Source organism: Vulpes vulpes, chromosome 1 (assembly GCF_048418805.1).
Source record: "Vulpes vulpes isolate BD-2025 chromosome 1, VulVul3, whole genome shotgun sequence".
Classification (NCBI taxonomy): Eukaryota; Metazoa; Chordata; class Mammalia; order Carnivora; family Canidae; genus Vulpes; species Vulpes vulpes.
The window spans coordinates 3063720-3087316 of record NC_132780.1 but is presented as its reverse complement, the minus strand read 5'-3'; the positions used below and the strand labels follow the sequence as shown (position 1 = coordinate 3087316).

The following is a 23597-nucleotide window of genomic DNA, read 5'->3' as shown; positions in this document are numbered from 1 at the left end:
GCCCCCAGGGCCGGTCCAGGTCGCACGGTCCTGGAGGGCAGCGGGGTTCCCTGGGCGGTGGAGACGATTTCTCTGGGGCTGTATCTGTGTATGTCTGAACACTTCGCTATCAGGGCACTTGAGTCGCTTGCATTTTATTTTGTTTACTTCTTCAACGTCTGAGGTTGGGGACCTGTGCTAGGATTTGGGGGAAGTCTAAAGTTGCCAGGTGACTGTGGGGCAGCGCTGGACGTGACTCAGGTGACTGTCGCTCAACTGTTCCATCCTCGGTGGCTCACTCAAGCCATGTGGAACCGGACAACCCTTCCTTTGACCGAAGATGGGGAGGGGGTTACATGCAGGCAACTGGGGAGGACAATCTGCCCCTTAAGGAAGGTCTCATCTGAACTTGGTGTGTGGGCAGAGGTTTCCAGAACAGTGTCCTCTTACCAGTTGAACCTACGACCTCATCTTCACGGTGTTTACGGCCTGGCTGTCCAGGCGTCCCTTGGCAAGAATGGATGCGAAAGCCAGGGGAGAGCCAGTGTGAGACCCAGCTCGGCCTCCTTTACCCTTAGCTTTGACATGACTCTTTAAAGCACCAGTGGGGTTCAGAATTTCAGATTTGTTTCCATTTGGGAACCGATGTTCAGTTTCCCCGCTTGCATAGCTGGGTCTTGGTTGGGGGGAAATCAGGCCATTTCTCGTACACATTTTTTAAGCTTTTGTAACACTTTTTGGGCTTCATTAGTGGGTAACCCTGGCTCTCTTTCCTTCTCATTCCTTTTCTCTCGATGGAGGAGAATGTTTGGTACCAAATGGCATTCAGTGCCCTAACTGGAAACATTGACCCTGTTTAGATCCAACTTACAAAAGTTTGGGATGCTTTTTCCACGTGCCCTTTCTCTGATGTCAGCTCTCAAGTGTGCCCACGGAAGCAAGGCTGAGGGATGGGACCCCACACCGGAACAGCTGGAGTAGGGAAAGCCTCCCATTTAGGGGCATTAATCATTTCTCATCACAGAAGCCATAAAAATCCATCTTTTGCTACCCGACAAGGTATGAGATAATGAAAGAAGATTGCTTAAAATGTAAATCATTTGGATCTGTTGGTAACACTGTTTAGAATTAAATTCATGTGTAATAGAACTTCCGATCAGAGACGAACAGTTTCCCAGACAAAGCCATCATACGTCCCATAATCTCGTACGGATGCTTCCAACGTTAATGGAGCTGGTGCAGTTCACTTGATAACGCTCTAGGCAGGAGAGGATCATTTTTCCCAGTTCTGTAACTAGCAAACATGACTGCAAATCATTCACTCCAGGTCTTCCTGTCCAGCATCCCAAAGAGCGCATCACACGCCTTTACGGGGCTAGAGAGAGGGGCCAGCTATTTTACCTCTCCTACCCACAACTCCTCCGTACTTGGGAGAGGACAGGCCCCAGGGTCTCAGGGTGACCTGCTGAGTCCCCCAGGGCCTGACAGGGGTCGAGGTCCCTCCTCACTCCCTGGGCTTCCAGCTTCCCCCCTGCGCTGTACCATGCCTGGGGTGGGCTGGCTTGGAGCTCAGAGGGGTAGCAGGTGCTAGTCCAATCAGGGCTTCCATGGGGCTCATCTGGGAAGCCCTGTGAGCTCCAGAGCATGGGATGTGTACGCTCGTGGCATGTAAGTACTTGTGGGTACAGTGGGGACATAGCAATAAAAGACACCCAATCCAATGTCGGTTTCTGTCAAGCCACTTTCAGGCCTTCTGATTGTATCTAAGAGAAGGGCTTACTTGGTGCAAATATATCTTAAACACTTGCCTCTCTTACACCTGCTAACTTCCCTTTATTAAAAACAGGACTTCGGACTCAGAACCTTCTTTAGGGGACAGTAGCTAGCTAGAACTAAAAAAAAAAAAAAAAGAAAAAAAATTTACCACTTTTAAAAAATGGTGTTTATTTTATAGTCACATTCTACCTGTGACAGATGAAACTAATTTACCTTTATGGTCATGATACAGATTCCCTCTAAATGCATTTTTTTTAAAAAATAAAAGAATCAATTTAGAGATAATATTAAGCACACAAGAGTATGAGTGGTTCCAGGCTGTGGGGGAAATCGTGAAGGTGCTGTGAGCCGGGCTGCAGTCCAGGTGACTTCCCTGTCGCTGGGAGGTCCTGGAAAAAGAGGGCAGGGCGCCTCCCCTCGCCCCCTAACCCCTGGGTTCTGTCATTGTTCCAGGAATCACACTCAACTCAGCACGGATTCCGAAGTCCTTTAACAATAACGCCGTCTCACCTTCTGTTTGGTAAGAAATAGAGTGTTCTTGTAGCTGATGTGGGATATATGGAAAACACACACAAATGCTGAGGACGGAAAAGAAGGGAAAAGACAGAAAGGAGCAACCCCCTACGATCCCGTTCGCCAGAGCTAGCCATTGCCAATGCCTTGGTTTATTTTCCTTTAGGCTCTTAATATGCAAACATACATACATTTTTTTCCCCTTCTTTAAACAGAACTGTGGTTGCAATGCACATATAGCCTTGCAATCTGTTTCTCTTTCCCCCCCTTACGCTATTGTGAATGTTTTCCCATTTCACAATTTTGTGTGGTGCTCGGCGTTTCATCGCCGAGTTCAAAATTAATCTGATACTATTAACTGAAGCTCTTTTTCGGGTGCTGGGGAGACCCCGGTGCCCAAGCAAAGAGCCCCGCCTGCAGGAATCCACATTCCAGGTACCTTTGGATGGAATGCAGTCGCTCAACCAATCCCTTGTGGCTGGAGACGTAGAGGCTCCCGTTTTGTTGTTGTTGTAAGTAAATAATGCTGCAATCAACATTCTGAATCCTGACATCTTTTTTGCACATTTCTGTTTCCTTTGGAGAAATCCCTACAAGTGGAATCTCTGGACATAAAAATATGGGCCTTTCAAAGTGTTGACACGTCCACTTTCCCTTTCATGTGATTATTTGCCATCTGTATATCCTTGTCAGTCAAGTGTCTTTTAATGTTTTTAGCCCGTTTTATAATTGGACTGTTTGTGTCCTGTTAACTGTGGAGTTTGAGGGTCCTTTATATATTCTAGATACTACTTCTTTGTTGGATGCGTGGTTTGCCGCTATTTTATCTAATGTGGACCGTGTCTTTTTTTACCCTCTTTCACGTGGCTTTTGCAGGGCCAGAATTTTAATTTTGTTGAGGTCCAATTTGTCAGTTTCTTGTGCTTTTCTTTTAAGGCCGTGTGCATGACTTCATAGTAGGAATCGATGCTCTGTTAAAAATATGTATTCCCCTCTGAGGCCCTACTAAGCCCAAGTACTTGTTTCAGGTGGGAGATATGCTGAGAAAAATATATAGTTCTTGCCCGTATAGAGTCAGACAAGTAGTAAAAACCTAATTTTCGATACATAGTAATATGTATAATTTAATATATAGTATATTATTTATAGTATTGGTACAGTGTAGTATTATATACCATATATTTTTATAGTACATGTTACTTAATATATAGTAATTATATGATGGTGCTAGTGAAAAATGCCTTCGAGGGAAAGAGGAGGTGTTCCAAGAGGGTGAAGTAGATGACGAAGACCGCTTTCCTGAGGAAGCATCATGATGTGTGTGGAATGAAGAGAATGAGAGGCTGTCGGCCAGATGGAGAAAGAGGAGCAGTCCCAGGGCCCAGCCTTGGAGAAGCAGGGGCTTGGCGTGTCTGAGCACGGTGGCTGACCAAGCAGGTGTGCCCTGTAGGCTTTGGGCGACGCAGTGGTTGGGACTTTATCTCGAGACCAATCGGAGCCAGTGAAAGGTTGCTTGGGTCGAAGATCCTTGTGAGCCGTTTACTGAACTTTGGGAAGAGCAGGTTCATTCTTTGTTCTGCAGAAATCTCAAGTCTGCATTCATGTGAATACGCAGTTAGATGCTAAGATTAGTTGTTGACTTATTTACAGACCTGAGGTCTAGAATCCTCCGTAGTAAAAAAAAAAAAAAAAATCATTTTAGAAACTCCCACTTGATGTCTAGGATATGCAAAATGGCTTATAAATTATGAGGGAGCTACGAACGCCCAAAGGAAAATGAAGACAGCTCTGGGACCCTCTGATAAGTTAGATGACATTAAGGATGGCCAGAGGCCTGAGGTTTGGTGGGCTCACACGGACGGGGGATTGGACGGTGCGTGTTCGTGACTCGTGAAGCGGGGGGCTGGGGGGAGCCCTGGCTGTGGCTCCCTGATGGGCACGGTTGAAGCTTGGACAGGCGCATGGTTGCTGGGTCTCTGTGGGGTCACCTCAGCTTTGTTTCTGCATGTAGGGACCGATTCCTAGCATCCCGGACTCAGCAAGACTCTGGAAATGCTCACTCCCTGGGAGATGGATCACCCTCACCCCTCTGGGGTTGCCAAGATAGTGCTGTGTTGAGACAAAGGACAAGATTAAAGAATATAAGGGGCTTTCGAAGGGTACCCGGCTGGCTCAGTCGGTGGAGCACTCGACTCCTGATCTCAGGGTTGTAGGTCCGAGGTCCACGTTGGGTGTGGAGATTACTTCAAAATGAAACCTTAAAAAAAAAAAATAAGGCACACTGTGCACCCAGAATTTTCATTTTCATTTGTGATGCCTGTGGGACCACCCCCTGCCCTGTGTGACTGCTCCTTAGTGGCACTGGCCCTTAGCCCTGGCCTGCGGCCTGCCCTGTGGGGCAGGGAAGGTGTCTCCATGGCATAGAGTGTGGTTTGGACCCAAAGGTGCGTGTTGGAAAGTGGGGGGGTGATGTGATCGGGGCGGTTCCTTGTGGGGGAATGGCCCCAGGGTGTGCGAGGCCCCCACGGCCTGCTCAGCAGCTTCTGCGCCCCCGCCCCCTCCCCAGGAGAACATGGTGCTGGAACGTGCGTGAGCTCCTGGGAGGCTGTCCACCCACCGAGCCGCTCTCCGTGGGGGCGGAAGGGAGGAGGCCAGTTGTAACACCAGCTGTCAGCACACAAACTGCTTAATTTCAAAGCCACGCCACAGGCGGAACTGAAAACACCACACTCGAGTTAAAGGAAGCTAAAAGAAACAAAGAGGAATTTTTCGACGTCGAGCAGGGTGACAGTGGGTAGGAGGGAGGGACCTGGGAGCCCTAGGAGGGGTGTCTGTCTTGGCCTCGCTCAGGAAGCCAATGGGACAACCAGGCAACCCTTGGCCATTCATGTGCCGCCATCTTGGAATGGCCGGTGGCCATGGGCAACCTGATGGTCTCTCCCCGGGCAGGTCTGTCGTGTGAAATGGGGCAAGTTGTTGACTCAAGGTGGCTGCAGCTCCACCTTTATTCCAACTGCGTGGAAGATCGGAGAGGCTGGGGAAGGGACGAGCAGGCGAAGGCCCTCTCTGCCTGCCTTCCCGGAGGAGGGCCACGCTTCTCTTCCCTCAGGGTCTCCGGGGCTCAGCGCGCGGCTCCAAGCAGAGCGGGCCGGGAAGCGCTTAGACACACGCCACTGTACTGTTATGTGCGTATTTCAAAGTAGACGCAGCTTCAGATGAAATGCAAAACAGCAGCTCTGCATCGCGGCCCCTCTCCCTGTCATGGTATTTGGGACGTGTCGGAAATACCTAATGGGAAGGGAGGCTTGAGTCACCGGTGGACTTGGCGGGCTTCCTTTCATCAGCTGGGTGGGAGCCGGGCCGTGGCCGTTGGGACCAGACCCTCTTGTCCATAATCAATTCCCTCCACTCTGTGCTCCTGCAGATGCTTCACGTTACTCCTTGGGCAGGTCCCCGCCTCTCTACCATCCGTGTTTGTTCCATGGGCATTTGTAGGTGACTCTTCTGGGCCTACTTGGCCTTGGTCCCCGGGGAGACCAGAAATAAGACATGGTATTTATTTATTTATTTATTTATTTATTTATTTATTTATTTATTGCCCCGCCTCTCCTTTCCCCTCCCCGAGGTGGGCTGTGAGCATCTGGAAGGCAGAGGTAATGTCTTACTTATCTATGTACCCCCTGGCAGAGTCGGCACCTGGCACCAAGTGGGTACCCGGCGACCCCTGAGTTGGAAATGCCGTTGGGAATGCTGACCTCTCTCCTTTCCCGCTTTGCTCTGCTATCGTCTGGGGCTCAATGTCCAGTCCTTCAGCCAACCCGTTGTGAGCACATTGCCAGACGTTGGGGCTACGTAATGCGGTGAAATCGGGTGTGTGCCTTGGGGTATCCTCGCCATGGGTGGGATGTCTGGCCCACTCAGCAGGGGTGGCCTGCTAAGCCCCCCAGATACGGAAGGAGGGGTGGTGGGATGGAGACTTAGCATCCCTGCCTCTCCTGGAAGGAGGCAGTAGGCTTCTGGATTTCCAAACACACGGGGGATCCAATGTACACCCAGAGTTACGAGTCAGGAAAACCTCTCCTGGGTGAGCCCAATGCTCAGATCTTTAATAGAAGAGTTGAGTTTAGGTAGGGGATGCACAGGTGGGCACAGTCATCACTCCCGAGGAGAGCTGAGTGACGATACCAGGGTTGAAGCCAACTTCCAGCACGTCTCCTGCTCTAGTCCCTCAGCCAGAGAGAGGTCCCCACACTGTGTCTATGAGGGACCAAGGCAGACCTCTAAACACCCTTGAGCTCCCCTTTTCCTTGGTGCTGCCCCCAGATTAGCACCGGGAAGGTTGTAGGAATAAGACACAGGGATGTGCGGCTGGGGCAGCTGAGCGTATTATATTCTAGAGTTTATGGGACTTTCAACCTGCCCTCAGGGAAGATTCTGGAAGCACCCAAGGCAACTCTCCACCTTTGACACCCCACGAGCTGCTCCTGGCCCGGACAGGGGTTTGCTCCCCGAGGTCCCTGTCTCCAGCCCTCTTGGCCACGTGAGCACGAGGCTCAGGCTCTGAGCTTCCTTCCTCTCTCCCGAGGGAGCTGCTTCCAGGAATTCTCACCTTCCCCAAACCACTAGGGGAAGCCCCTCCTTGCCTCATTTGACTCGATTACATTGCTTCTTCTTTGAAACTCAAAACAGAGAAGTACACTGAGGAGGAGAACTTATTTTTTCTCTCTTCACTCTGGAAGCCAGCCTTGATCCGAATGTTCCTATAGCAACATTAATTCTCCCAAGTTGCACCTGCTGTATGATAAGTTATATATATAGAAGACCCACTGGGGTCCAAATACCCCATATGTGCAAGCGAATGAGTTAATGCTGCCGTGAGAATTAGCAATGTTCCGTTTCCTGATTTTTCTTGCTTTCAAGATACAACCCGTGTTTGCTGGGTGCTCTGGATGTAGGGTTTGGGGAGCAGTAGGTGTGGGTGCAGTGCTGGCAGGGACCCGCCTTCACGGCAGAGGGAAGGGTGTCTGCGGAACGTTTGAGTCTCGAGATGGAAATAGACTTGGGAGCCAGTGTCCTTCGTAGTCACCGCTGAATGATTCCTCGAGCTCAGCTCTGGCTGTCTTGGCCTCCATGCTTCTCTGGCGGTGAAGCTCCACAGCAGGGGCTTCGGGAAGACTGTGGGAAAGAACCCAGTGCGCCTCGCTGGCAGATCGGGGCCAGCCAGGGCCAGCGTCTGAGGCTGCTTGAGTCCTGGGGGTGGTGTCGGGGGGCGGGGGTAGATGTAGGCAATCCCGGGCCAGTGTTTTTGCCTGTTGGTGCAAAATGTAGATTGTTTGGCTCTGGGGAAAGTTTGGGCCCTTTGTGGGTCTCTGGGCTGCTGTTTCTAGCGGGTAGGATGAGATATGCAGCGTCAGTGCAAAAGTAATGGCCACGGGGCGCCTGGGTGGCTCAGTCGGCGGAGCGCCTGACTCTTGATTTTGGCTCAGGTCGTGATCTCAGGGTCCTGCACTGGGCGTGGAGTCTGCTTAAGATTCTCCCTCCCTCCGCCCCTCCGCCCTGCACTCCCCGCCAAAAGATAAAAAGAAAGTGATGTTAGGAGAGATGGTTTACGTTTCGCACCATGTCCCAGGCCAGGCATGGCATCCAGCACTTTCCATTCAAGGTGTCGTTCAGCCTCCCAACTGATTCTGTGGCCACGTCTGTCGTACAGGCTTCGATCCAGCAGGCCAGCAACGCCCGAGCAGGAGTGAGACCCTGGAGTCCGTGTTGCTGATGACACACACTCACCACACCCCGCTCTCGCAGGGGCCTGCGGGTGGCCTGAAGACTCCAGGCCTGCCCTTGCCCCTTTCAACCTTGCCTTGCTCCCCAGCCTGGAGCCCACATTTTGTCTTTCACCTCTACAGAGGCTGGTGTGATTCCAAGGGTGGGACGAGACATTCTGAGGCAAGCGGTGAGATGCGGGGCGCCCTGGGTCTCCCCGGCACACCGTGTAGCTGGCGGCCCCTCTGCCCCAGGGCCTGGAGGACGTGGCCAACCGCGCACAGTCTGTGGCCATCTCTCAGGCCCCTGCCCGCCCCTGTGGGCCCCGGGAGGCCTGCATCCAGGCCTTGGCTGGGGCCGGGGGCTTCAGGCCTCTGCCGCGTCTCAGGCTAGACCTTGGAAAGCCATCACCTGCCAGACAGCATCACCCTTCTGCCTGCTGGTTGCTCTCAGGTGGGGCCTGGGGGGTGTTAAGAGAGTTACCTTGAAACCAGAGGGTGAAGGGTCCATCTCCTTTCTGGCTGTTCCTGTTTCCTGCTTTTAATGAAAGGCCTTTTCCTACTCTGCCCATAGCCACCGGATGCCCTGAAGGGGTATAAAACTCAATAGACACACACAGAGATAAAAACCCCTGTAAAAGTTCTTGGTTCTAAACCTTCTTTTATGGCCCCATATGGGAGTGTTCCTGGAAGGCTGTTCCGGGAAATGAAACGGTCCATTTGTCCCCTTGTAAAGCCAAGCTGAGCCCTGGGATGCTCTGTCATCCTGCGCGTGCTCTGGCCCCACTGCCCAGCAGACGGCCGGGCACAGCAGCGGGGCCCCTGGCATGGGGGTGGCTGCCCCGGGGATGGACGCATGGCAGTGAGGAGCCTGCCAGGCTGCTCTGGGGCTCCGGAACCTGGGCTGGCCACTCTGCACGAATGAGCACCCACCCAGGGGCCCACCCACAGCATTGCTCCGGGCACCCCACCTCCTGCCCTGGTGGCCCAACCTCAGTGAGATGTATGCCCAGAAATGCCCAACCTGGTGCTGATGCGTGGGGGTTGGTCACGGGGTCTGTCCTGCTGACTCTGGCCCCAAGGGGCAGACTTGGGTGGAAAGACATGGCTCAGCTCAGGGGTCTCCTGGCTCTTGGTGAACGAGTCCAGTGGGTGGGACGGTGGCTGGGATGTGGGCTGAAGCTCTTCCATCCATCGTTTCTTCCACCTTCCTCTCAATCACCAACCGACTGGGTAGGATTCCTCATGGAAGAGATGGTGCAGCAGAATGTGGGGAATTGCAAGCCGGTTCCTAACTTTTGGGGTCCAGAGGTGTAGTGGCTCACTCATGCTGCTGTAACAAAATACCACAGGATAGGGGTATAACTATCAGAAATTTATTTATTTATTTTTTTACAGTCCTACAGGCTGGATTTCTGGCATCAAGGTGCTGGCGGGGTTGGCTTCCTCGGACGCCTCTCTCTTTGGCGTGTAGATGGCTGTCCTCTCCCTGCGCCTCCACATGGTCCTCCCTCTGTGCGTGTCTGCGTCCTAACCTCTTCTTATAAGGACAACGGTCATATTGGATTAGGGCCCACCGTAAAGAACTCATCATAACTTAATTACCTCTTTAAAGACTTTATCTCCAAATATTGTCACACTGTGAGATGCCAGGGGGCTACTAGGACTTAAAGATATGAACTTTAGGGGCGTAGAATTCAGCCCATTATTCCTCAAGTTTGGTGTAGCTTATTAAGAAAAAAAAAAATACAACAACGTTGCAGACCCTCGACGCTAACTTAAATTATTTTTTGCGGCAGTATATTTTATTATATAATAGCAAGATTTAGTGACATTTATTGAATTCTTCCCATGCACCCGGCACCATGCTAAGCACTTCCCCTGCATGCTTTTCTTTGATTCTTCCGACCACTCAATGGATAAAGATAGTAATATTCTTGACTACAGATCTTACAGAAGTAGGTTAAACTCCGTATGCTCAGCACTTTTAGACAACTATAAAACCAGGCCTCATATACAGATTAAATACAAACAAAATGATAAAACCAACTTAAACTAGCAACATTCATTTTAATGGAGAGGATGATGTTGTTTTGCTGACACCAGATCATGACTTACAACGTGAATCCGGACCTGGCAAATGTCACCCAGGTTCAAGGTTGGGGAGATTACATGTCTTGGGGGTGGGGTGGGGTGAGGGCAGGGCTGGCTCAACTTTTCTACCATTTTTCATCTGTTTTGGACCATCATTGGTGACAGGACAGGGATTCTTTCTTTTCTGGACCTCTTCTTCCCTGACTTCCCTCGTTCCTTGATGAAGAACCAAAAAAGAGAAGGTAGGTGATTAGCCTGACAGCACGTGGAAGTTACGCTCTAGGACCCGTCAAGATTAGGACGGAAGGTTCATTGAGACAGTCTGAAGAATCTGGGCTATCTAAAACCTCAAAGTACTACAGCATCTGGAAGATCTGACCCTGCCCCTCGAGGGTGGGACGTGCATCCAGAGGGAAGGCATAGGATGGAGAGAAACCAGGAGAGCTGTAGGAGCCGAGAGAGACCAGAGAGTGAAGATACCAGGTGTCTATCTGGGGGCCTCCATGTGGACTGAGAGGTGGCTCAGTGGAGACCAGCATGGATGCGATAAAAACTGTCCCCTGCGCTCTCTTGATGGGTCCTGGGTCAGTCTATCACAGTACATGCCCCCTTTCCCCACGCCGAGGTTGGAGTAACTCAGAGCTCACACGTTCACGAGCAGAATTCTATAATTTTATTTGGCCCAGAGCACCCTCGGCCTCCACACCTTTAGTCTTTGATGATGACAAAAGTGTGTTTTGACACCCACTGGATGGAAAGCACAAGGGTTGGCCCGGAAGTCACATGGTGGTTGGTCCTCCATGATCCAGAATATGTTTATACTCATTGTGTCTTCTAGATGGATTTGCACCAATGTAAAAATACTCAAAGAAATGAAAAATTACCAAAAGCAGATGTGGACTGCCCTGAGGATATGTCCACGGGCCTCAGTTGGAGAGTCTCAAAAGTTTGTCCAAAGGAGGACAGAAGTGCTCCCTGAAGGAGCATGAGCCCTAAGGCCGAAGGGTGGGTTTTAATTCTGGGGTGCTAGTCACTGGCTGGGTGACATTAAGATGGAGACTTCATTCCTCTGGGTCTCAGTCTTCTGAAACATGGTGGTATTCACCAGATGGCGGTGAGGGCCAAATGTGACCCTAAGGACGCCAGTAGTGCAACCTTTGTCAGCCAGGGTGGGCTGCACACCTGCACGCTGTGGTGTATGGCACTGGTGGATGGGAGGCAGTGCAGGTGCCCAGTGTCTGGCGCTGACCTTCCTGGTCTCAGGGCCTGGGCATTGGGGAGCTGGGGGTGCTGGAGGCACAGCGCCATTGGGGCACCCTCTTCGGTAAAAAGGGAGGGATGGACGGAACCCACCCCAACTGTGATGTTTGACTCAAAGGGCCACGACACTGAGGGATGGCTCCTGCAGAGGGCGAGCTGGTCCTGAGGCAGGGCTAGAGGGGGTACGGGAGTCCTGCATGGTACTCAGAGACCACCCCCACCCCCCCGCCCAGAGCCCAGCTTTTCTGCAGGGCCCTTCCCCTGCTAGGACACCTGGGACAGAATTCCCCAACCAAGAAAGGGCCGAAGAAGGTTCTGGGAGTGGCTAGGCTTGTCTCCCAGGAGGTTATCTTTGGAGACGCCATGAGCAAGGGTAGGTGGCTTTGGTCCCCTCCAGCGCTGGGGCACAGGCAGGGCTGGAGGGGAGCCCTTGGTGGGAAGTCAGGTGTCTGGAGAGGGGAGAAGGCAGGCCAGAGCCAGCTGGGTAAGGTGGGGGGCTCTTGCCCTCGCAATAGGACGTGGGTCACCTGGTAGCCACCCCTTTCGAATAGATGTAGGTCCTGGATTGAGAACGTGCATGGCCTCCTCGACCAGTCCGGCTTCCTTTTCCATCTTTCTAGAACTCTGGCAGGCTCTCCCTGCAGCTCCAACAAGGACCTACATGGGGTGGGGGTGGGGGGCAATGTCCAGCTCATTGCCACCCTCTGGGTCCCCCTCTCTGAGGCTTTGCTGTACCGAGATCTGAGCGCGTCCGTGTGGCCCAGGCAGGTGTTTGTCATATGTAAATAGGCACGGGGTGGGGGCGGGGCGGGAAGGCCCAGAGGAAGGGGCTGCACACCTGTGCCCGGGTGGCGTCTGGGGACCAGCCTGCAGCGGGCACCGTGCGCCGCATCCCTGTGATCCCGGAGGAGCCCGGACGTGCCGTCCCCTTCGCGCGGGGACTCTCTGCTCCTCCTGTGGCTGCGCTTCTTCACTTGGGGAGCCAAGCTGCTGGCGGGGTGTATGTGCATTGAGCCAGAGCTGCAGAATGGGGTCCCCCCAGCCACCCTGCTGCCCCTCACCGTGGGGGGCTCCGCGTCCCGGTGCAGAGCGGCGTCCGGCCTTGGAGCCGCTGGGCCTGCGTTCACCCTGGCGGGTCCAGGCCAGTACCACAGACCGGCCCTTAGTCCCGCGTGGTAGGTAGCGCCCTGGCTGCCTGTTCCAGCAGCGGAGGTGAGAGATTTAAGGGAATATTTTAATCTGAAATCTTAGCAGCACGGGGACGAGAGTGGCGTGGTGGCCGGGGCTGCAGCCGACGTATTTATGGTCCGGGGCTGACCATCCAACGCCTGAGTTCTGGTCGTCCCTCCCGACGGGGAGCTCATCACTCTCCCTGTTTATGATTTCAATTCCTGTCCTTCCATGGGGTTGTGGTGAATTAGCTCAGTGCCATTTTCTAAAATATCAAGCATTTTTATACATTAGGTATAGTGAATGGCAAATACTTGATGTAAAGTCTGCAGTTTTACTCCATAACCAGATTGTAAAATATGAACTGAATTAATCATAACTGCGAAGACTAATGGTACGTTTTCTCTTATTTTATCTTTAGTGCCTTTCAGATCATGTTTTAAAACCTTCCACGCCTGGCGTTGGGAACGCAGCCGCGGCTTGGTGGTGGATAGCAAGAGGCAAAGGTCAGACCGGAGGCTGCGCAAATATTGTGTGCTGGATTTATTGTTTTAATTAAGAGCGTGGCAGTTCATCATAAACTGTTTATGGCGTTTCTGCACAGTGCAGCATTTTGAAATCAGCTGTTTTAATGAAAACATAATGTCATATCTGTCAAAGTTCTAAATATTTTGAAAGTGAAATATGGAAACAAGAACTTTAATTCTGGGTTTACTGAGATTAGCTCATTGAATTGCTTTTAAATCCCTTAAGAGGGTCACATCATGGGTACCGTATGGTTTCATGTAGGTGACTGGGGAAGAAAAAAAAAATTCTAGGAGGTTCTCAGGCTGGTTATTTAATAGTGAAAATACAAGTTGAAGGTTAATGTATCGAAAAACAAGACCATTACGGTTGGCGTTAGGGTTTTAGATTAAAGATGCAATCACGGGTGTGCAGGGGTCTTGATGCCCAGTTGTTTGGGGAGACCTAATTGTGTCGAGAGGGAGCCGAGAGCCTCTCAGGGCGGGAGAGAAATGGAGGCGCCCCTGTCCCTTTGCCAGTGGTGAAGCTGCCACACTGCCGTGTTTGCAACTAATTATTTATAATGACCTCAAAGATGATGAGGTTTCATGGACTTTTCAGGCTGAGCAGTTTGCAATCCTAGTAATTCCCGCTCATGGTCGCTGGGCATCTGTGTAGACATGTCAGCCACTCCTGGTTACATTTGTTAGGGAGTCGGATAAAATATTTGTCTAATCTGGAAATTGTATTTTTAGCTGTACCCTCATTGGAAACAGAAATTAAGCTTGTCATTAGATGCCGGGCCACAGGAGTTGACTGAACAGGGTAATGTATGTTATATTCTGTGCTATACTTGGTCAAGTTTCATATATATCGTATTCCACATTATTTTATTAACTTTAATATCTGCACTTCCTATTACCAGACATGCCCCTCATTCAAAGCACAGAGGCACAGTTCTCTAATCAGAAGTGACAGGCTATATACTTTCTCTCAGCCATTACTCGGTAGCCTAGAGCAAAGAACTCTGTTTCCTTGAAAATGTTTTGAATTGGGTTATTTTTATTGAAGTATTAAAGTAATTCTTCAGATTTTAGGCTATTATTTAAGTACTTTTGGGAGAATACAATAACCTCTGGATTCTATAGGCTTTGTTACTTTAACAATCCGAGCTGCTAAATGCATCTTTTTAATGCTAGTTATATAAGTATCTCGGAACTCATCTGACCGGAGGAAGCTGAGCGCATTCAGGTAATTATAGAAAATTAGTAGGCTAAATTAGTTTAGGAAAGCACAAAAGTATAATATTTAAACTGCTTGCAAAATATAGGCCCTGCTTGCCAGATCTGCAGTGACAAATTAGCATTCCTAATTATTTTATCGTTGTGTCTTTGTAATTTGTGTATCGGGATGACCGATAGACTGGTTAAGAGAGCTGAGCTGGGCGCAGGTTGGTCCATTCAGATTTCTTTCTTTTTTTTTTTTTTTAAAGATTTTATTTATTTATTCATGAGAGACAAAGAGAGAGAGAGAGAGAGAGAGAGAGAGAGAGAGAGAGGCAGGCAGAGACACAGGCAGAGGGAGAAGAAGCAGGCTCCATGTAGGGAGCCCGATGCGGTACTTGATCCCAGGACCCCAGGATCACACTCTGGGCTGAGGGCAGGTGCTCAACCCGTGAGCCACCCAGGGATCCTGGTCCATTCAGATTTCAATAAAAATCTGATCTGCGATGTTGGAGGAGGCAACAATAGCAAAGGCAAGACTCCGACTCGGAGTGTTGGGCAGGAAAACCCATGGTTGGATGGGGAGGGCCTATTGGGTGCTGCTGGGGTCAGAGTTCAAGCCACGAGGGCATGTTTCTGGAAGTGGCTCCGTTTCACCAGCAGAGAGGTATAAAGAGGAGACGATTCACACGTATGCCCTGAACCAGCGTGCCCGTGACACACGGGGGCATTATGCACTTTGGATGTCCAGGGGTGAGTGTGTCACCAGAATTTTGAGGAAGAGAACTGGATTTCATTGAGCACTCCAAACACACCAAGCCATTGTCTTTGGCGTGTTGTCCGTGGAACCCTCCCCATATCCTCCCCTGCCAGGAGAGGCCAAAGAAAGGGCACCATTTGCTCAAGACCAAGTTAGCAAATGGTGGAGTTAAGATTGGACCCCAAGGTTGAAGCCAAGATTCTTCCACTGTGCCATGCGGTGCCGTCTCCACTGAACCAGTGAGAGAGGTTCTATGTCATCGTTTTCCTTGCATTAGTTTTGTTTGCAATTGGTCATTTCTGATGTGACCTAGAGAGGATATGGTGTCAAGAAACTTGTAGGAGAAATAGTTTGTAATTCATGGCTAACCAAAAAACAAACTCCCAAAAAACCCATTGAGAAAGTCAACATTGGACTCTTGGAAAAATATCTGGGCCCCGTGTCCTTCTCACGTACCCATTAGAATTAACTTGGCCAGTGTGGGAAAAACGAACAAAATTAACCATGTGCTAAGGGCAAATCTAAGAACCCAACGGGGGATCTGAGCTGCAAGGTATCCTGGGAAAGTATTGGAACTCATTAAAAAATGCAAAATTTTGGCCAGCAGTCTAGGCATTCTGCTATGGGATCAAGTATATGGAACCCAGAATTTCTGAATTTCAGTAGGAACTTGTATATAGAAGACCGGGGGAGGAGGTGTGAAAGCAAATGGGAATACAGAGGGCATTAAAAGCAATGTGGTTTCCAAAGCAACCAGCTAAACAGCAGATAGAACTGACTGTGTATCACCATTTGGTGACCACTCTCGGTGCCTTGGTTCTAGTCATCGAACCAGGGCATGGCCCGACATGCCAAAACGCTCACCAAAGGGCTACGGATGTTGTTTCTACTAACCTGTATGGGTGCACTCACAGTGCATAACTTAAAATTCATGAGGCCTTAGGGGTCCCTGGGTGGCTCAGTCAGTTAAGTGCCTGACGTCAGCTCAGGCCATGATCTCAGGGTCCTGGGATCAAACCCCGTGGTGCCCCCTCTGCGCTCAGCAGGGAGTCTGCTTCTCCCTCTGCCCCTCCCCCTGTTTGTACTCTTTCTCTCTCTCAAATAAATAAATAAAATTAAAAAAATTCATGAAGTCATAGATCTTTAGAATAGCCTATTAGACTGGCATCGTTACCCCCATTTTATAAATAAGGAATCTCTCAGCCCAAGGAATCCAGCTAAACCAAGCACAGTTTAGTCGGAGACAAAGGGAAAAAACAGATTTTTTAGAAAAAGTGCTTGGAATGTCCTTCATGATATGCTCTGCTTAGGAACTGTCTTCCTTCTACGATGATTGATTCTCTGTGAAATCATTTGCTAGCGGTGGTAGAGATACCGACGTCCACCAAATACTCCCTTCTGTTCTCCCAAATTTCCCAGCGTCCTTGCAAACCCAGAGGGTGTATCTCCTGCTTGGCCGGAGGGCTGTTTCCCCGTGAAAGCATAGAAGAGCCTGTGTGTGGCTCACTATGGCCCTCTGGCTCTCTGGCTTCCTCTGCTCATACAGGCCTCATGCTGGGCTGCAGGAGCCACAAGATCAATACAGCCTGGACCACTGAGTCACGTGGAATGTAATGCAGCTGTCCTAGGAGCCTCCCAGACTCTCAGTGGAGAGCAGGAAAACCCAGTTGTTGTTAAGCCACTGAGATTCTGGGATTGTTTGTTAGAGGAGCACAAACCCATCCTATCCTGGCTTACACCTCCCTCCAGGGACTTGCGTTGGCAACTTCTCCCCTCTTTCCAGGACCCAGAAGTGGAGGCTCCTCTTCCTCTTCCGTCTACCTGCACATCCTCTTGGGTTTAGCTCAGTGATGACTGACTCCACGAAGCCATTTGTGATCTTCATATTAGGGATGTGGTATAAAAATGAATTGTATTGTTTGTGTGGATGTCACCATTGGCTCCTCCTTGCTGAAATTGACTGTAACAAGTGGTTGGGTTTTCCACTGGAGGGTAATTTATATTTATTTGAGCTGCCACCAACTCTTATTTAGTTTGCATAAACTACCCGGGACAGAAGAGGAATCTCCCTGGACCCTGTTTATCTTGTGAGAGTGGAGCTTGCTCTAGAGAGTGGGTCACTCCTCACGTGGACCTCCCTCCATCCCTTTTAGCGATGAATAATCAGTCATCAGGAGAGGGGATTAAAAAATAGATTTATTGCTATTTCTAAAAGTCAGAACTAGAAGATGAGTAAACACAACAACAGATGTATAAGAACGTAAGTAGAAACACTATTTTACAATAACATGTACTGAAACCCATTTATGTACTGGAAACTATGAAAAATAGCTCTCTTTAAATGATTTAACATTTGCTCTTCCTTATATACAGTCGAATTTCCAGTGGGAGAACAAAGATGCTCATGGCTCTCTGGGCCTGCCTTCGTGAAAAAAACCTTCTGGAATGCTCCGTGAAAGCGAGTGTGTGGCTTAGCGGGGAATAGGGGCTGCCTTGAGTCCACACGTGTAGGTGTGTTGTCCTGCCTTCCTGACTTCCCCACACATGGGGGGTCCACTGGGGTTCAGAAGACCCCACAGACAGTCAAACAAGAAAGGCATTTGAAATAAGGCTGGTAATGAAGTTCCCTTCTGGAGAAAAAAGAGAGTGTGCCTTTTCATGAGGACACCTGCATCCTGTGTCTTTGGCTGCTCTCCTATGGGAAGTCTGTATTTAGGGTGGCTCTGGAGAAGTCATTTCTTCTGGCGATGGGGATGCAAAGCATTGGTTGACAAAAAAAAAAAAAAAAGCTGATTTCATGGCTTTGGCCCTTTTTTTTCAGAGGCCTCATCAGATGTCCATGTGATTGGCTGGATTGATAATATAGAAAAGACTCTAATCAAAGGTGCTGACCTAAGGGCACTGCGGGTGGCTCAGTCCATTAAGTGTCCGACCCTTGACTTTGGCTCAGGTCACGATCTCAGGGTCGAGATGGAGCCCTGCATCAGGCTCTGCATTGGGTGTTGGGCGTTGGGCATGGAGCCTGCCGAAGATTCTCTCTCTCTCCCTCTCCTACCTCTCTCCCCACCTCCCTCTCTTAAAAAAAGAAAGATGCTGATCTAGATATCTAGACAAAGTTCATAGTCCTTGAAAGTGGGTGATGTTTCTGGTGCCTTAAAAGTGGATTGGTGGGAAGGGGTTGGGGTTTTTGAGGACCCTAAAGACCAGTGGGGCCTGAAGCTGGCAGAGTGACCTCTGGAGTGATACGGCCCAGAGCCGGTGATGGCAACGCAGTGTCGCAACAGCGTGGAAATGGAGAGCTGGCTGACCAGTCCGACTTGGTCCACACGCTGGGGATGAGCATCTCTTTCTAGAAGGGCCCTCTTCTTTAATGGCATCAGCTGCTTGTTTTGGCATCTGGGTGGACTGTGTAGTCTCCTTTAATTTGATCCAACCCAATAAGTAGAGAACGATAAGGGAACAGAGCGGTTTGGAATAAAAGATGACGTCGAGGCCTCGGATCTCAGATCCCTTTGATATCAACGGTGGCTCTTTTCCATTCTCTTCCGGGCAGGCTTGGATGCTGGAGGTCTGGTGTTTAGGACCCTTTTCCCTTCATCCCGTGTAACCAGCCAAACCTTCTTTCCCTGAGAAAGTGACCTGAGTGACATGTGATCACCAAAGTGCCCTCAGAAAAATAAGGACAGGATTGGCAGTATTTGGAAGTGAGGAGTAAAATGTGTGGCTCGTCATCTTTGTTTTTCTGCGTGCCAGTCACGGACCCGTGTGTGCGTGCGCGTGTGCGCGTGTGCGCGTGTGTAATGCCTGAGTTTAATTGCCTGCCTCGGAAACCTGTGACAGAAAAATAAGATCACATAGGTGTGCGTTGGCTTCTTGCGTATGTTGGGTCTCTGGTTTCGGCGTTACCGACCCGGCTTCCGTCTCTCCCTCTTCTGCCGTGGCCCTGAGCAACCCCCATGCTGATGCAGTAGTAAGGACCTCATAATTAGCCACCTTAATAAATTTTCCCAAGATGGATAGGCAATGTTTGGCTCTCTTCAGAAGAAAACACTCCTCTAATAGTATTCTGTGGGAAGCTATGCAGAGAACAATGAACAGAAATATCTGGAAATATATTAAGATATATGTGCATATATTGGACATTAGCACCATACACTAAGCATATTGGGAATATGCTTCAAAATATTTCAAACATTGTTGACCTTTGTTATATAATCCCAGGCTCGGGGAAACATATTTGCATAGACTTAGCAATATATTGTAAATAACTACGTAGGACAGTGTGTATTTTTCCTTAAGATGCAGTATTATAAGCAAGACATTAAATTATGCCTATCAGACAAAGCAGCCGGATCTCTACATTTTTTTATAGCACATTCTATTGGGAAGACATCCCTGCTTCTAAAAAGCACATGCATTAACTGCCTGATTCATGTGGTGACATGTGGCATATCCAAATGCATTATGGATCTCTCAGGAATAAAAACAACATAGCAAAACCATCACCTTGGGATGTTCATTGAGTGAATATTTTACAGACACACTCCTTTTATATTTATATAATAATTTAGTGTTATGACAATTTTTTTAGCAGAGTTGGCAGTTTTTCTTTTTTATAATGGTATTATATTTGTGAGCCTATTAAGTGCATATGGGATAAACTACAGAAAAAAGTATTTTTCATAATTCCTCAGGGTGCTTGTAGCAAAAAAAAAAAACATATTGGTTTAGAAAAATGTTAATAAAAGGTCAAGCAGAACTTTCCAGTGCTTAGCATGACAGCGATGGCAATTTTGAGGCCTTTTTTGAATTGTATATCGAGGAGACGTGGGGATTTATGAGGCTTCCAGGAGGAAAATCGTACCTAGCGACCCAGCGTCCTTTCTGAAAGGGAGACTGACCCTTTGGCAGGGCTTGTGAGTCTTCAACAAAGAATCACAACCGCACAACAGCGTTGTTGCTTCTCCCTCCTGCATCCGTCCCCCGCTCAACAATGAACCAGGCTGCTTTCCGGCTTGGCTTGGGTCCCCAGAAGCCAGCAGGGCTGGGCTGCTGGCATCAGGGGCTGCGCATGGGCACCTCTCTAGCTGGGCACCTTTCCAGGAGCCAGGGGTGTGTGGATGGTGAAAATTGAGGTGCTTCTCCCCTTTTCCGTCCTCCGAGGCAGAAAAGCACAGCCGCTCCTGTGGACCAGGGGCAGAGGCAGGTGCATGCGGCCGGCTGGGTGGCAGCGGCCACCTGCAGAGCAGCAGTGTCAGTGGGCCGGGGCGCTCGCCTTCCCAGGCTGCCCGGGTGGGACTCCCCCTTGCCCCCCTCCTCCCCCACCTCCTGTGTCTCTTGCACCTGGGACATCAGGTAGGAACACGGAAAAAGTCTGTGTTTCTTAATCTCTCTTTTTCTTTTTCCCCCTTTTTCCTTTCAGAGAAACTTGTAAAAATGCAAAAATAGAGCATGGTTATTTGGGGATTTTTTATGTAGCAGTTGTCTGGATGTTAGCCTGTTTCAGGCAAACCTATGCACTGTGATTCCAGGCCAGCCTCAAATGGCCCTTGGTCAAAATAGAAACGTTGTCTGTGAAGACGCGGACAGAGGGGGAGTGCCTTGGGAGGGCCCAGTCTGGCTCCCCAGCGGCAGGACGCACCCTCCCACGGCCATGCGGTGGCGGTGGTCCTCGGGAAAGGTGGAGAAAAGGCTCAGGACCCACGGGACACCCGTCACGCATTTTCCCTGGATTTGCCTGATTGCTTTCCCAGCCTTCGCTTCATCCATCCCATCAGCTCTGTGTTTAGGATGTTGTTGAGCAAATGACAGCCAAGGGCTCCTGCCTTTGAGGAGAGGGGGCTTGCTGGGCCGCAGTGGCCGGTCCGGCGGGACCGGGGGCAGGGGGACAGGCTGGGGAGCCTCGGGCCTCCCGGCACAGCTTCCAGGGCCGCGCCCCACCTGCGATGCTCGTTCCGGGGTTCCTGGGCACCTCTTCCCCGACGCCGGGTGCGCGAGGGCTGGAGAAGCACTTGCCCTTGCCCTTGCGGGGACAGGGACTAATGCAGCCACCACCCCAGCGGATAAGCGGTCACAGCCGTGGTGAGTGCCATGGGGATGCTGGGCTGTGTGAAGGGGCGGGGGGTGGGGGCAGTAGGCAGCAGGTGCAGGGGTGTGCTGCACCGGCTCAGACCCTGTCTTTATTGAAAACTTTGAGATTTCTTGTGCAGATGAATTTTTTCCCCCATCCATTGTGACTTTTAAAAATATTGCATTTCCCTTGACTGTTGAGTATTTTTGGGTGCCTCAAATTTCGAGGTGAGTGCCTCAGTTTCCCCACCCTGGACTTGTCCCTGCGAGGCGGGAGACTAGGGTCTGGGGGCAGCAGGGTGGAAGAGGTGCCCCTGAGGAAGGGGGGGCGGGTGACGATCCGCAACCCAGGGCATGACTATAACCGGGGAGAAATTTCTGGAGAGAGGGGACAGGGCGCTCGCCCAGTTGTCGATCAGGAGGAGGGCCTGGTGTGTTCCATGTGAGGCGGGAGCCGTGTGGGTGGGGAGATGAACCCCCAGACCTAGTGACCACCCCCCCCAGCAGGATGGCCTGTCACTTCCGTCTGCGGCCTGCTGCGAGCCCTGGTCTCCAGAGGCGGGAGACAGAAGGCGGCGGCCGGTGAGTGCAGCCGGCGGGTCAGAGGGCTGCACCCCCAGGGTGGCTCCGGCCCCCAAGGAGGCCCGGCTCTGTGCTTCTCAAGCTCTTTATTACCGAGAAGCGACCTGGGGGTGCCAAGCCAGCTCCCCTGGGCCGTTAGGCACCATCCGGGTCAGCGAGTCTGCAATGAGCCCCTGTCTCTAAGGCCGCTCTTGAATCGGACCCCCGTGGGGTGAAGAGGCAGAAATGCAGGGCCTGCTCCCCCGGGCCGGGGGACAAGCCACCAGCTCCCAGACAGGCAGACAGAGCCCCGACTTCGGCTGGGTCACCCCGCAGCCCAGGGGGCCACGGTGTCCCCGGCCAGCCCGCCTGCGAGGACAGTGGTCACGTGTCTTCTGGAAGGTGACTCCTGCTCCCCAACGGTGAGACTGAAGGCCCCGGAAGGACCATGCTGCCTTGGGGTCCAACCTGGGGGGCCACAGGCACTTGAGGGGTGAGGTGTCCGCCTATGGCTTGGGTGGCGATCCCGGCGTCCTGGGGTCGCACCCCGCCTGGGACTCCCTGCTCCGCGGGAAGCCTGCCTCTGCTCTCTCGCTTGCTGTCCAAAAGAGCTTCCAAAACCCCGCAACGGCAGGGAAGCCAGTGGGTTGCGACTCCACGTCATCCCACTCCCTGTCGCCCATGCGGCCCGGTGCGGCCTGCGCAGAGGGAGGCGGCCGCGGGGGTCTGCTCGCTCCTCCCTTCGCTGAAGCAGGCAGGCGGGTGTGGAGGCCTCCCGGAGGGTCCCCAGGGAGCTTTGACGGAGGCGCTGTGCCCAGAGGACTCTTTTGGGGGCGCCCTTTTCTTATCATGCATCTTACTTGGGACCGATGGAGGCTCAGTAGGCTGAGAGGGCCGCACCCTGGAGTCCTCGTCCCTGCAGCCACGCAGGTACCTCCTCTCTGCTGCCGTCACATCTACTAAACCAGGTTGTCCCTGGGCATTTTGGAGGCCGACTGAGCTCCCGAGCTGTCTCGCACAGAAGAACCCCTCTAACCCCCCCTCCCGAGCGCATGGTCCTCCAGGGACGCGATGAGCAGCCGGGCCTAGCTTTGGGCGAGGACGGTGGAAATCACGAATTCATCTCTGATCTATTTGTACAGAGGTGATGGATCCTTGTGTCTGACCCCTAGGAAAGCCCAGGACTGACCTCACAGCGGCCCTAGGCCCCAGCTTGCGGCTCTCATATCCTCCAACACCCCAAGGGGACTTTCTGGGTACAAAGGAACAGCTTTCCCAAGCAAGGTAGCACAGAGCTCTTCAGGGCCCGGGGAAGCAGCACGCAGAGAAAATGGGAGCACGGCACCAGGAGAGGCAGCGGCCTCCTCCCACTGGGGAAGGTCGTGAACACGCACCTCGGTTTAGAAGAATAATTTTGAGCAAAAATTTCTATGCATTCATATCCTACAAATGATGATAACGACTTTTAAAATATTTACCAGGGAAACCACAGAATCCCCTCCCTCGTACGAATACAGTGGGCTCCCACCGGAGCTCGGGAGGAAAGAAGTCACGGCAAACCATTAGGGATCTCCGCACCCTGAAAAGAGGCGTAAGAGCACATATATTCCTCCTTCCATCACATGAGGCATTGGATGCAGGAAAACTTTCGATTCATATTTCGGGGAAAGTGTGATTTCTATGCTGGCCCGTGTGGTGGGCGATGGACACAAAGTAAGGGGTAGATGATTCAATGGGTCAACAATTCATGTCCCCCTTTCTTGGCTTAGCTACCAACTGGTCAACATTTAGGTTGAGCCCAAGGCCCATTTATAGGATGATTTCTGGCCTGGGGAGGGGTGGCGGATGATGTAGCTTTGGTCAACCCCCTTGGCCTGGTTCTCTTCAGAAATGTCCAGATCTACGGAGGGACCAACTGCCCGAGCA

The 23597-nt window shown here is 51.2% G+C and overlaps 1 protein-coding gene across 6 annotated transcripts in view; it reads left to right on the top strand.

Moving 5' to 3' along the window:
• LOC112928460 (uncharacterized) overlaps nucleotides 1-23597 on the top strand; it is a 497089-nt gene that overhangs the window by 55153 nt on the left and 418339 nt on the right. For 2 of the 6 annotated variants that reach the window (XR_012000053.1, XR_003236744.2), the window contains exon 1: nucleotides 12979-13060. The exons of 2 other annotated variants lie outside the window; for them this stretch is intronic. The gene's annotated coding sequence lies outside the window, so the exon portion shown is untranslated. Of the gene's footprint in view, nucleotides 1-2284; nucleotides 2778-12975; nucleotides 13061-23597 lie in introns of those variants that run through there. 2 more of the 6 variants (XM_072750173.1, XR_012000056.1) reach the window with 2 other exon arrangements.